This window comes from Pleurodeles waltl, chromosome 9 (assembly GCF_031143425.1).
Source record: "Pleurodeles waltl isolate 20211129_DDA chromosome 9, aPleWal1.hap1.20221129, whole genome shotgun sequence".
Lineage (NCBI taxonomy): Eukaryota > Metazoa > Chordata > Amphibia > Caudata > Salamandridae > Pleurodeles > Pleurodeles waltl.
In genome coordinates, this window is record NC_090448.1 from 237335817 (window position 1) to 237349229 (window position 13413).

Genomic DNA, 13413 nt, shown 5'->3' on the forward strand with positions numbered 1-13413 from the left:
CATGTCTTTGCTGCTAGGTAGGAGAAGGAGCTACCTCTGCATCTGCTATGAAGGATACAGGTGGTAGGGGTTAGAGAAAGGGAATTAGAGCAGAGGTGTCTGGTGTGCTGATCGAACTTTAGATGGTGGTTCAAGCAGGCAGGTCCACATTTGCGTAAGGCCTTGTATGCATGGGTCAGGAGCTTGAACTGGCATCTTTTCTATACAGGGAGCCAGTGCAGATCCCTAAGGTAGGGGGTGATGTGGGAAATCCAGGACGAGTCTGGCTGTGGAGTTCTATATGGTCTGTAGTTGTCAGAGGAGGTGAGCTGCGATCCCTGCATAGACAGCATCGCTGTATTCCAGTCAGCTGAAGAGGAGGGCCTCGGTGATAATGCGTCTTGAGCTTTAGGGTAGGCATTTGCAAGGGGTAGTGCGTGGTGGGGGCGACAAAAAAAAATACATAATTATGTTTTTTTTTTAAACTTAACTTCTCACTGCGCCGCTCCTCCACTGCAGACACAGGCTCCCAACATGCCCGAGGCAGAATGAGAGTCTCTGCCTGCTGTCTCCAACCTGGCAATGAAGTGCTGTGTTGGAGAAAGCCTAGTGCGCATGTGTGTTTGCACAGCCCGGGACGTCCAGCCAAACAAACATGCGCACTGAGGGGGAGTGCTGTGCACTCCCCATCCATCCGTGTCATCATCCATGGCCCACCCCTTTTACCATAAAACAATAATAAACATAGTTTAGTAGCGTTTTCTTGTATAGGTTTTGCAACTGCTGCTGCGAGCGGGGGGTGACGCTCCTCAGCCAAAGCGGAGAAGTGGCTCCTAGTTTTAACCAAGGATCCTTGAGGTACTCCATAGATGATTTCCTTGGCTAGGAAGTGAATGTGGAAAGCGTACCTTTTGTGTTTTCCGGTAAGTAACGAGGCTAACCATTTGAGAGTGGCTGCATGGTTGCCTATGTTGTACAGCTCTGTGAAGAGCGTGTAGTCGGAGACCATATCGGAGGCTGACGAGAGGTCTAGGAGGATCAGAACCCCAGTCTCTCGTCAATCAAGTAGGGCTTGGTTGACATTGGTAGCCACGATGAGGGCTGTCTTGTTGATATGGTTGTGGAATCCAGGTTGGGAGGAATCGAGCAGGATGTTCCATTTCAGATTCTAGGAGAGTTGTAGGTTGATAGCTTTTTCTAATATCTTGGCTGGGAATGGGAGCAGGGAGATTGGTTGGTAGTGAGTTTGTTGGGATCTTTAGTAGGGCGTTGGGCTCCTGGTTTCTTTAGTAGGGCGTTGAGCTCTTGGGCACAGGAGCTAGGTGATGGACTGTAGAGTGATGTTAGGCAGATATGTTCCTTGCAGGGGTTGTTGGATAATGTCATGGAGAAGAACAGTGGGGTAGCACAGTACAAGTGCAGAGGATGGGTCAGCTGCTGAGCAACAGCAGCCCTTCTCCATCCTATAACCTGAGCATCCCTTCAACTAGTGGACAGTGATGGTCAGTGAAGCAGATCCGATCTCGCTCCTTCAGAGACTGGAGTTTGCAGAATTTTTAAAACATTACACAGTCACATAGTTACTCAACTTCAGTCACTCCTACTCTAAAAAAGCTCAATGGTTCACATCTGAATAGGAAACAGCTGTCCTTCCATTGCTTATTCCTTGAGCAACTGATAGGTTATTCAGACTCCACCAAAGATCATAAAGATTTGAGTCAATACAGATTTGACTTTCCTGTTATAGAAATTTATAATGCAGTTTCTGACTACGCTTCCTGAATGTATGTACTTTGGCTGCAATGGTCATGTAATGTTTGTGCAAAACTCTGAGTTTTGATTACAAATGCACCTGTGGCTCGTACTTGAATCTTAGATAATTTCATGTGGCTGACACAATATCTCGGTGCCTTGGAAGAACAATTGCTATCTAGGTGTGAGGAGCAGAGCCAAGATTGTCTCAACTGTGGGATAATACATTCCTGATATGGAGGTGTCTTTGCAGCGAGATTTAGGATTTAAAAAGGTAGAAATGGGAGATTTTCGAATGTGGTCGACATTTTAGTTATCTCTGTTTTGCAGTGTATAGGTCGAATTCTCAAAGATTTTTCTGTGATTTACTCCTGTAATACTGCTGGCCTACTCCTGAATTCTGGATGTGAGCCAGTAGTATGCCAGGACTGCTGTATCACTCCTTAAATTCAGCAGTTAACAAGAAGTACTAAATGAGTAAGTCATACCTATTCATAGCTAAATATTTGACAATCGCCCCTACTCCTTGTTTTTTAGTCCTTGTTATCAGGTGGAATTGACGCCAGGAATTAAAAGACAATACGGCTGAAGCCACCCTGTCATCATAAAGTAGACGGGTGAGGCATGATAATCTTGGGCTGTTGGTTCCTGCTTAGAACCCTGTACAGAAGTGGTCTTCCAAACTTGTAATTCCAAGCCCCCCAGAGTAAAGTGTTTAAGGCTCTGACACCCCCTCATACTAACATGCCTGGGGGTTCTGTTTTGGCGAGTGTGGTTGATGTATACAGCGAGGAAGTTTATTCTAATGTATTACATATTAGGTATTCATACTGAGGCATAAAAGGTACAAGACTCCAACATTCTTCTCTCCCCAATCCCAGCTCCTGCAGCACATTATCACTGCTCACTTCAGAACTCCTTTCCCAAGCTTCTGCATGCTTCCTACTTAACTCTTCAATTCCTGCAGCAGCCACTCCATCCTTAGCTCTCCAGCACTCCTTCTTAGCATTGTTTCATTGCTTTAGTCTCTTGGAGTGCACCCTTCCTTAGTGATTCTGCAGCACATGCTCCCACCAACCACTTGCACCAATTGATAAACCACAGCTGCTTTTTTTTCGTGGCGCATGGGTGACCAGCTATAACAGTGCAAATCATTTCTTTGAATTCTGGGATTTCAGGTCTAAGTTTTATAATGGAAAAAAAACAGAAAACAAGTGTCAGAATTAAAAATCAAAACCTGAAATGGGGCAGCAATGTACACATGAATTTGGAAACGTTGACAGGCTTCTCCAGATTGTACAGTCCATGTTCCTTCAGAGCCCCTCCAGCCAGTATTAGAGGGCTCTCCCTTAACTCCTGGCACACACATTTCTCCCTTTCTCCAGAATTCATTAGGACCTCATGTTCACTGAGTTTTGCAAATCCCTATTCCTTCAGTCTCTTGCAGTGCTAAAGCCCTCCTGGCTTCTTCAACACTGCAGTGCTCCCCTACACCAGGCCACTTCTCATCATGCACAGTACAGTACACCCCATTTAGATATTATTCACATCCTACTGTGCCCCAGATAGGCCTCCTTAACTGAGAAAATAAAATCCCCCAAATGTGGAAATTGTGATATGAACACAGAAACTCTCTTTCAATGATATTAAAATTGTCCAGAAATGTATATCTTCTAGCAAAAAGTGAATAATCTATCTAAGGACTTAGCAGGGATTATAATTAAATCAAACGCAGAGCTAGGCCTGCTCAGATTGTTGGGAGGTAAAGGAAAGGGAATGCTCCTGAACAGAGCATCCCCAACATAATAGTGAGTGTGTCCCATTATCTCGTTCATTGTTTCTCATACAGGGCCAGACTGGGAACCAAAAGCTGCCCTGGCAAAAATGCTCAAACCAGCCCCACTCTCTCTGTCTCCTTTGTGCTAGCTGTCTTTCCATTCATCCATTTTCATTCTCTCCTCGCTCCTCTCTCTCTCACACTGATCACATTCTCTGTATATAGCTCTACCCTCCCTCTATCTCGGGCCGCTGCAGTTAAACTCAGGGACTGGGGAAAGGGCCAGGGGCATGCTGGAGCATTTTTCTATTCAGGATTATGCTTTAAACAAGGTCAATAAATCTTTTCATTCAGCATAAAGGTCAGGAGACAAAAGGCATCATAATTTCACAAGTCAATCAGTTCAAGATAACAGTGTGACCCATTTGGCCACACAAGAAAAATTCTTGTCTAAAATCTGTTTAAGTGTTTTATTGCAACCTCAGACTCAAAGTCATGTAGACAATTCTCAAGACGGTATAAAGATACAGAATCACCAAGGGTTGACCAAGGTGACGGAAAAGGTTCAACCGAACTAACATCAAAGGAACTAAGCATTCGACAAAAGCAGTACAAAAAACTGGTGTACAGAAAACAAGCTCTGTTTAGTTCTTTTAAGCATTAGGACAATTTAAAAAGCCATCTAAGTTTATCTAGCTATGGCAAGGGAAATCCCTACAGATTAGCCGGTCAAAAGTTAACATGTGCTGGGTGAGAACACATGTGGGCAAAAGTGATAAGAAAAAAGACAAAAAGAATTTGGAAATATGACATCTGGGGCAAATGGTAACAAACCAAAGATGACAAAAAGTAGGTAAAAAGGGAAAGCGTCAACATCTCAGAATTTCGATCAAGAGTTTTCTTCTCTGGGTCAGGTCTTACTTTCAGCACAGTATTTCAAAGGAGCAAGGGTAGAGAGAGCTGTACCATTCAGGGTCCAAGGGATCCAGCAAGAAGTGAAGAGTGGAGAAGTCTGACCAAAGAAGAATGACCCTTGTCTCACTGGGGAACGGTATATTAAAGTTCATAGTGCAAGATGATTTGTCCATCCATCTCTCTATATGACGCAGAAAATGTAATTGTCCAATAAAAGTCAGACATGTAACATGGAGTGCAGCATCAGTGAAAGCTCCCATTACCGACAAGTGAAAGGCATCTGTGTGGGTTGAAACCTTTGTATACCTAGTCCACTCCACAGTTCCTGAATATACTGTGCTCAAAAATAGTTTCTCAGGCTTACTATCTGTAAAACAATAGAGCATCTATTACCAAGCTAGCCTTTCATGGGAAAGAAATCTGAAACAAAAGTTCACGTTAGAAAGAATGACTAAATATCTTCTGCACAAAGGGGCTTGCAGGCCTCATTTAGGTTAAGCAAAGTAAATTAAAAAGGCACTTTCAATTGTGCAGATTAAGTACATGTAACATTCAAAATTTTGAATTCAACATTAATAAGCTTTGTCAGTGTTCATGGTACAATGCATTTAAAATTAAATAACTCTCTTGATACATATGCTTAAGAGTGATGGAGAACTACAATCTTCAACTTTTACAAATAACATCTAAACCCTTTCTCTCTAGAAATCTCTTATCATTTTAGTGCAGACTATTAATTAACATGATGAAGAACAACATAGAAAAACATTAATTGGTTAAACATGAAGTTTAAAGGCTATACCACAACACTTTTGTCTTGTAACCTACAGGGAATGCACATTAATATGGCTTTCAGTGCACCACTTTACAACTAAACTATTAGTACTTTGATTAACAAAATGCATTGATTGCCACATATAGATGATCAATGTGATGTCTGGGTAGCAATAACATTTCTGCTACATCAGGCACCAGGAGCAGCTCTTAGCATTCAAAACCATCCTCCAGGGCTCCAGCCTACCAGGAAAATGCCTGGTGGAATAAAAGCCGGGTCCAGCCCTGCTCTCGAAGAATATGTACCATTGTGGTTATTGTGAGGCAGTAGATTTCTAGACGCACTCGTTCTGTGCAGATCTCGCTATACTGCTATTTATCAACATTATTGCAGTCTTCAACACCCTAGCAAGCTTCTAATCCAACCGGTTGTAGAATGATGCCCCTCACAAATGTACTTGCATTTTCTTCTTTAACTAATTAGCAAGTTAATGTAACTTATAGTGAAATATTTCAAATATGAAAATCCAATAGAGCAATAACCTACAAAATATAAAGAATATTAGTCAGCTAACAAGGAGCTTAGAATCCGTGTAAGCGATTCCAGGATGGCTTACACCATGATGTCATAGTAATACATGAAATTTTAGGCCAATATTTCCTCACATTGCTTCTTCACATGGAGTCAATTCACAGAAGCATTTATGAGTTCAGAATTAGTACTACAGTATACTCTTTTACATATCTTTGTGAGTTGGGCTCAAAATGCCCAACTTCTTATTAGAAAAAGTTCAAAACGGGTACAGTCCTTTCTGTTTGTACCAATTGTATATAAATGGTCTCCGAATATTCCCATTTTTTCCATTTTTGGGGCCAATTCACAAAGGCATGTATGACTACTTAAAAGCGTTCTTCAGGAGTACTACCCTTCGTACTCCAAAATATCCTTATGAATATGGCCCTTAGTATTGATGAAAGTAATTTAAAATCATACCAGACTAATGTCTGTTCAATTTAACATTTAATATAAATCCACAAAAAGGGAAAAAAGCAAGATAAAGCATGTAGAGATGATATAAATGAAGCACAGAATGAAAGTCACTATGAAACCAATAGTAAAACAACTCATCAGTCTGACCTATGACAAGCTGGTGCGATGGTTAACTTTTTTTTATTTTTTATTGCAAGCAGATGCTTGCTTTAATAAAACATGCTGCCACATAAATGTAAATGACAGTTGAACAGACCAGTGGATGAAGAAGTCTGACCTAAAACTCCTTTGTGCAGTTGTGGCTGGCGACTATGCAAAGTGGCAGGGTGGGTAGAACAAAAATGAAATATATATATAAAAGAAAACGTACCTTTTACCTTTTCTGCACCGCTGCACCCCCGCTCTCTGCCGCGCTGCAGGCACAGGCTACTAGGCTGCCCTGCGGCCAATCATGATGCTGCTCAGAGCAGCGTTATGATTGGCTGGAGCGCCATGGCTTGGGAGCCTGGGCTAGCTCTCTCCAGCCCAGCAACACAGTGCCGGGCTGGAGAGAGCACAGTGCGCACGTGTGTTTGACCAGCCTGAGAAGGCCGGCCAAACATACATGCGCACTGAGGGGAATGCTCTGTGCACTCCCCTCTATGGCTGTCACCCCCCCCGTGAGCCCGCCCATTTAGAAATAAAATGATAATAAACATTGTTTATTATCGTTTTCTTTTTTTAAGGTTTGCAGCTGCTGCTTCTGGAAGGGTGGCGACACTCCTCCGCAATAGCAGAGCAGCCGCCCCTGCCTTTATGTATGTTTTACTTGCCTGCATTTACTATTTATGACTATTCTTATTTCTTGAGGCTGGTCAGACGGCCAAAGATCTAGCCTGAAGGCCAGACGTAAAATAGTTGTGTTACAAAAACATGCTTGCTGCAAGGTAATTTGTGTTACAAAAAAAAACATATAAGAAAAAAGAAAATCCTTGTTTTTCATACTTTAATGGATTACGTGTCATTTAAAAAACGGTATGCATCATTTGTTTTGACACGTGTATCTGGTACCCTATCGATAAATTGATTGCATGATCTCTACATATGTCATTGCAAAATTATGCCCTCCCATTTATGTCCAAGAATAGATTGCAGACGTTAGTATAGCTCCTAGTCCTGCACTGGCCGCTATATTTTGGCTGAGTTAAAAATGCAAGCGGCGCTGTTTAAATATATTGGTTAACACTGAATAACTCGCCCATTTGTCAGTGTTGCCTATGAACATAGAGTTCTTTGAAGATAGAGAAAAATATCACTTGCCCCATCCTAATAATGGATTGAAATAAAATGTAATAATTACGAAACGTCCCCTTTCCAATCCAACGTTGCGCTTATAAATAAAACCTGAATAATAAAAGCCCCTTTTGGAACCTATTCAAATACATCATAAATAATTGAAGAACAATTTTATTTCTGTTTTAGGGATCTTTTCATCCGTGTAATCATCTAGCGATGATAATAATTAATAAACATATAACAAATAAAAAAAACTTCTGCTATGGAATGGCTCCGTTTCTGGTTGTTCTGTGCCATTTTTAAACCTCTTTTGTCAAAAGCAGTGTACACATTTTAATAGAATTCCATAGGTTCATTTAGCTCGACATTCACACGTTTTTAGAGACCAAGTAAGAAATTAGTATTTAGATAACTATGTACGTCATTTTTGAAGGCTCGTGCACTCTTCTTCGGTGGCTACGGGAGCAGAGGACAGCATTCATTGTTAATTGTCTGAAATTGTGCTAGTCTGCCAATTTGCTGTGCCATCGCGGTGACCTGCGGCTAGTACTGCAGAGCGCAGTGTCAGGTGCCCATTGTGCGATTTCACATTATGCAGCTTGACAAGTCATTATGAAGCCACAACCAAGGAGGCCTGTAATTCACGCTCCAGTTAGAATCTGTTCCTTTATTGCGTAGGGCGCGGAATGCACCCGCCCCAAACGATTAACAGGGCACAAAGACCTATTCTGAACTCCATACCGGTTACCTGGAATCTAATAGGATAACCAAAAGGCGTATATTTGTTACATCTGAGGGAACAAACGACTGTCCCACTGGGTATTCTCGTGGATTTGGCAGATGTTCGCCGCAAACGCAATGGCTTCCTCACTCGCCTCTGTGCATGATTAACACAATTTCCCTGGGCTTTGTTCTCTTTCCTATGGGGAGGCTGTCAGCTGAGGTCTGTCAATATCAGCAGCCATGAAATTGACATGATAGGGAACTAGCCCAAGGAAATTTTTTCCCGCAAATTGCCGTCTCGTTCAAAGAAAGCCTCGAAGCTGCCGGTGTAGGCTACAAAGACCATCTCCCGTTGCGCCAAGTCGACTAATAGCCATCTTCAATCCATTTTTTGTGCCAGGATGAAAAGCACAGTACCAGCCTGCAATTAACTGGAGACAATCGCTGGAAGTCTTTATCGCTCATTCAAATACATATATCCTGCATGATGAAAATTGAACGCACCACTGAAGGCTGGGACAACTGCTTTCCAATAAGAAAAAGTCCTTTTATAGAAGATAAGATTCCATTGAAAATGTTAACATGTGGCACATTATTTTCATAGGTCACAATAACACCTTAGCTAATGTGTTTTGTTTTTAAGGTATGACATTTTTTAGGATAAAACAAAGACCGGAAATGAGCAGACATAGAGTACAGAATAATTTTCTATGAATGCTATTATCCTTCTACAGAGTCAAAGTAAAGCACATCGTGTGTAAAGCCATGCATCCTGGGCACTCAGGGAAGGCACAGCAAGGAAGTAGAACTTGGCAAAGCCAATAGGTCTTAGGACATTTTAGCTTTCCGATTGCTTTTGGTAGTGGATGGGTGTGAGGAATGGGGAAAGCAGCACACAGAGGGCGAATGAGAGAAGCACAAGAAGAAGAGAACACCACAGAAGCATATGGGTGAGAGAGAACAATATGGTGGACGGGGTGTGGGAGAGAAGCATGGCTACAGATTCTTGTAATTTCTGATGCATCATCTTTCAAGACATGATCTATTATTCGGTTCAATCTGCACTCTCTTTCAGGATACATCATACAAAGAACATGACTATACATCTTCATTGCAGTATTCCTGTAAAGAAGCATTGGCAAAGCCGTGTTTTACACCAGCATGGCTGTTGTTCAGCATGGCTAAAAGTTAGTGGTGTAGAAGAGAGTAGCATGAAGTTTCGTAGAGTGGAATGGCAAAAAGTGGAGTAGTGTGTTGTAGAGTGGAGTGGCAGAGTGTTGTGTATTGGAGTGGCATAGTTTGGAGTCGCCTAGAGTGGCATACACTGGAATGGCATGGAGTAGAGTGGACTGAGGTAGAGTGTTGGAGAGTATAGTGGCATAGAGTGCAGTGACATTGAATTTAGAGGTGCAGAATGCAGTGTGTACATTAGAGTTGTGCATAGTAGAGTGCAGTGGTGCAGAATGCAGTGGTGAAGAGTGGAGTGGTGCAGAGTGGAGTGGTGCAGAGTAGAGTGACACAGAGAAGTGTGGCGTAGAGTAGAGTAAAGTGGTGTGGCAGGCAGTGGAGTAGAGTGCAGTAGTATAGGGTAGAGTGGTGTAGAGTGGTCAGAATGGAGTGGCATACAGTTAAGTAATGCAGATGGCAGTGGTGCAGAGTAGATTCAAGTGGCATGCAGAGCAGTGGTGTAGAGTGCAGTGGCATAGAGAAGAGTGGCATAAAGTAGTGCAGATTAGAGTAGCATAGAGTGGTGCAAAGTAGACTATGGTGCCATAGAGTGCAGTGGTGTGGAGTGTAGTAGTGTAGAGTGGAGTAGTGGAGAGTAGAGTCACATAGAGTTGTATTGTATTGTATTGTATTGTAGCATACCATATTTTGTAAGTTTGCGCAGCTTTTGAGTCAAAAAATGAGGCAAATGTGACGCTAAAAAAGTATAAATATGGGCCTACATTTGCACAGATATACAGTTTTCCTAATGAAACTATACAGTGCGCAGACTAAAATATGTGGAAACTGCATCACCTAGTGTAATCATTTGTTTCAATCATATTAAAGTATCTGTTTCCAACACACTTCAGAAATAATAAAAATGTACTTCGTTTGTGTTCCTAATTCTGATATATTCTGAAATACTTCCTCAGTTCATTTAAATGTTGTGGTATGCTAAAAACACTCTTTCCTATCCCCAATATCCAGCAAGATTGTCACAAAAATCTTCTCACTTTGAAGACAGAAAAAGAAAAGTAAACAAGTGCCCTTGGAAGATAGCACCTAACATTTGAACCTGGTCTTTGAATGCACAGCAAATGTGACAAGATAAGAACAAGATTTAAAGGCCTGTTTACAGAAGGGAGCACTCGGACAGATACTGTAAATAAAGTGTTGGCACAGGAAGGTACAAACTCAAGCTGGTACAGCCTAAAACAAATAAAGCCAGTGAATGGGAAGCAAGAAAATGTGATTTACAAACCACAAAGCCAATGGGAAGAAATGGGCAAAATGCATTCCTAGGTCAGCTTTCTGAATGTCCTCAAGATGTCTTTATCAAACCAGACAGCTGAGCTGTCTGGTAGGCTCCAACCTAAAAACAAGTTTGTCTGAGGTGGTTTTGTGCATCTCATTCTCTCGTCCTGACCCCGAAGGCGCACTGTCACCTTCAAGCCTCAAAACCTTCAAAAGGATTGGATGCTTTTGGCAAACATTTACAAGGATTGTTTTCTCTCCTGCTTCTGCAAACTGGGAAAGTGGAGGTGTATGTTTTTTAGCAGTCTCAACTTTTAAACTGTGTTTATTATCATTTTCTTTTAAAGGGGTGGGGCCATGGGGTGACGAGCAGTGAGGGGGAGTGCGCAGCACTCCTCCTGAGAGCGCCTGTCTGTTTGGCCGGCCATCTCAGTCCAGCCAAACACACATGCGCAGTAGGCTTTCTCCAGCCCAGCAACACAGTTGCCGGGCTGGAGAGAGCATGCACAGGCTCCCAATCTGCCTGGGAGCGCGCTGGCTGGGCGCTCCCATCTAATCCTGACAGTGCTCTGAGCAGCATCAGGATTGAACGCAGAGAAGGCTGGGAGCCTGTGTCTGCAGCGACAAAGCAGAGGAGACAGATGACCAGAGCAGCGGCACAGCGACATTCAGGTAAGTGTTTTAAAAAAAAATAATTTAATGTTTATTCACACCCTACGCTCCACCCCAGGCCTAAAGAGTGCGGGTTGAAGGCTTGAAAATATCTGTAACTCCTATTTTCTTGTGTCATAGGAATCTTGAACAATGCCTGGGAAACCCAATTGTACTGCAATTGAAAAAAGTTCAATTTTAGATACATAAGCAACGTATTCAGGTGTTTCCAATAATGTGATAATGTGCATGGGTTCTTAAAGCCTTATATACCTTAAGGGGAGTGCATGATTCATGGAACGAGGCTCAGGATATTGGAAAACTTGTAATAATCACTAAGATGTTGCAGTTCTTCAGCATCTGATTGATGAGGTTGATGGTGGTCTTACAGCATTTGCAGATACAGGTTTGATAAATGCTAATATGATTGTGTGTTCTACACCTATGGTGGTGGGTTTAGCAGCACAGTGGTTACTTTTACCAAGTCTAAGTTCAATGACCTTCGCCGTTGGCACCATTCATTGTTGTACTCTGAAAAGAATGGGATATTTAAATGACGGGGAAGTCAATGGGGTCTAAACAACTGAGAATAAAATTACTCGAAAAAATGCATCAATCTAGAAAGAATCTAGAAAGAGGCAACCTTATTTATTAATAACAACAGTCTGCATGGAAGCAAATACTGGTGACCTGTCTCGATACAATGTGAACTAATGTAACATGTTTCAACACTTCTTCTGCATAGCACATTCAGCGTCAACAAGGGCCATAGCCTCTCTGGGTCCAGGGTTGAGGACTTCTTTTCTAGTCCTTGAGATAAAAATATATTTTTTTAAATACAATGGATCACAAAACTATGCATCAAAGTATAGAAAATATCTTGTGTCACCTCAAAATCTCAAGTACAAAGGCATATTACCTTCTACTTCATGTGACACATTCGTGACAATGCCTTTGAGAAAACACTATTGCTGCCTAGGCACAAACCTAATTTGTCCAAAGTAAATGTTCTGTAACTTAATACTCTGATAATCCAATTTGCTAATGGAAGCTAAGCAAACAAATGGCACACTTAAAGATGTCCTAAAAATCCTCAACCAAATATGTGCAATTGAAATAAGGATTTGAAGAGCCAAGGAAGGCCATTATTTAATATTTGAATACTGTCCAGCTAGCATAATTTGAAAATGCATTTCTGGTGTATTTGAAAAGAAAGAAAGTAGAGGAGAACATAAGGCAGGTACAAAGCAGGGTTATTAAGCTGCTTCCCAGATTACCCCTCCCATCGGGATCTGTGTTACAATATGTAGTGACAAAATATCATCCTGCCACAACATTGTATACATTATATTAACTGCAAAATGACTCTATAGGTAAGTAGATATAGGAAAGTGTGGATCTACCATGCTTACTCTACGTGTATGTACCCTCAAGATATACATTGTTTACTCATGTAAATGTGAAGCTAAGACCAATAGATCTATACTTAGCTAAACAAACTTACTTTCAAGATATTGCGATACTTAATATTCTTAATAAAAAAAATTGGCATAATGATATTTAAAACTTGATACTATGGTAGCACACCTTCCCAGGATGTATGTCTCAATATTGAGTGACAAAAAATGTTTGTTTTGCCATCTTGCCATTGAATCCATAGTACCAACTACCGCAATATTGGGAAGGTACATATAGACTATTGTGGACTTACTATTCTTGGCTCCACAAATGTGTACTTCAAACATATTCTTACTATAAGGGTGAGTAGATGTGATTTTAAGTATAGTAAATCCATCCTAGTTGTTGATATTCTGGATAGGATATTTTGGCAGGACCTTTAAACTCAATATTGTGGTAGAATACTTTCCCACTTCTGACTCTGCTCCTTATTTTAACCTTCTCAATCTCTGATTGTTTTTATAAGGAATAAATCAAAATTCCTATTTGTGGACATTGAACAGTGCAGCAAACCTCGAAGTAGTGCTACTATACATTGCACTCTACAAAGACATTTTAAATAACTTGTTTATTCAATCAGCTGGGTGCATCGTGATCACCTTCGATGACAGTTTGTCATTGCTGAAGGCATCGTACTGACACATTTCAGGTGGTC

The 13413-nt window shown here is 41.4% G+C and overlaps 1 protein-coding gene across 1 annotated transcript in view; it reads left to right on the top strand.

Annotated features, from left to right (window-relative positions):
* IQSEC1 (IQ motif and Sec7 domain ArfGEF 1) overlaps window positions 1-13413 on the top strand; it is a 695018-nt gene that overhangs the window by 121353 nt on the left and 560252 nt on the right. The gene's annotated exons all lie outside the window — the stretch shown is intronic.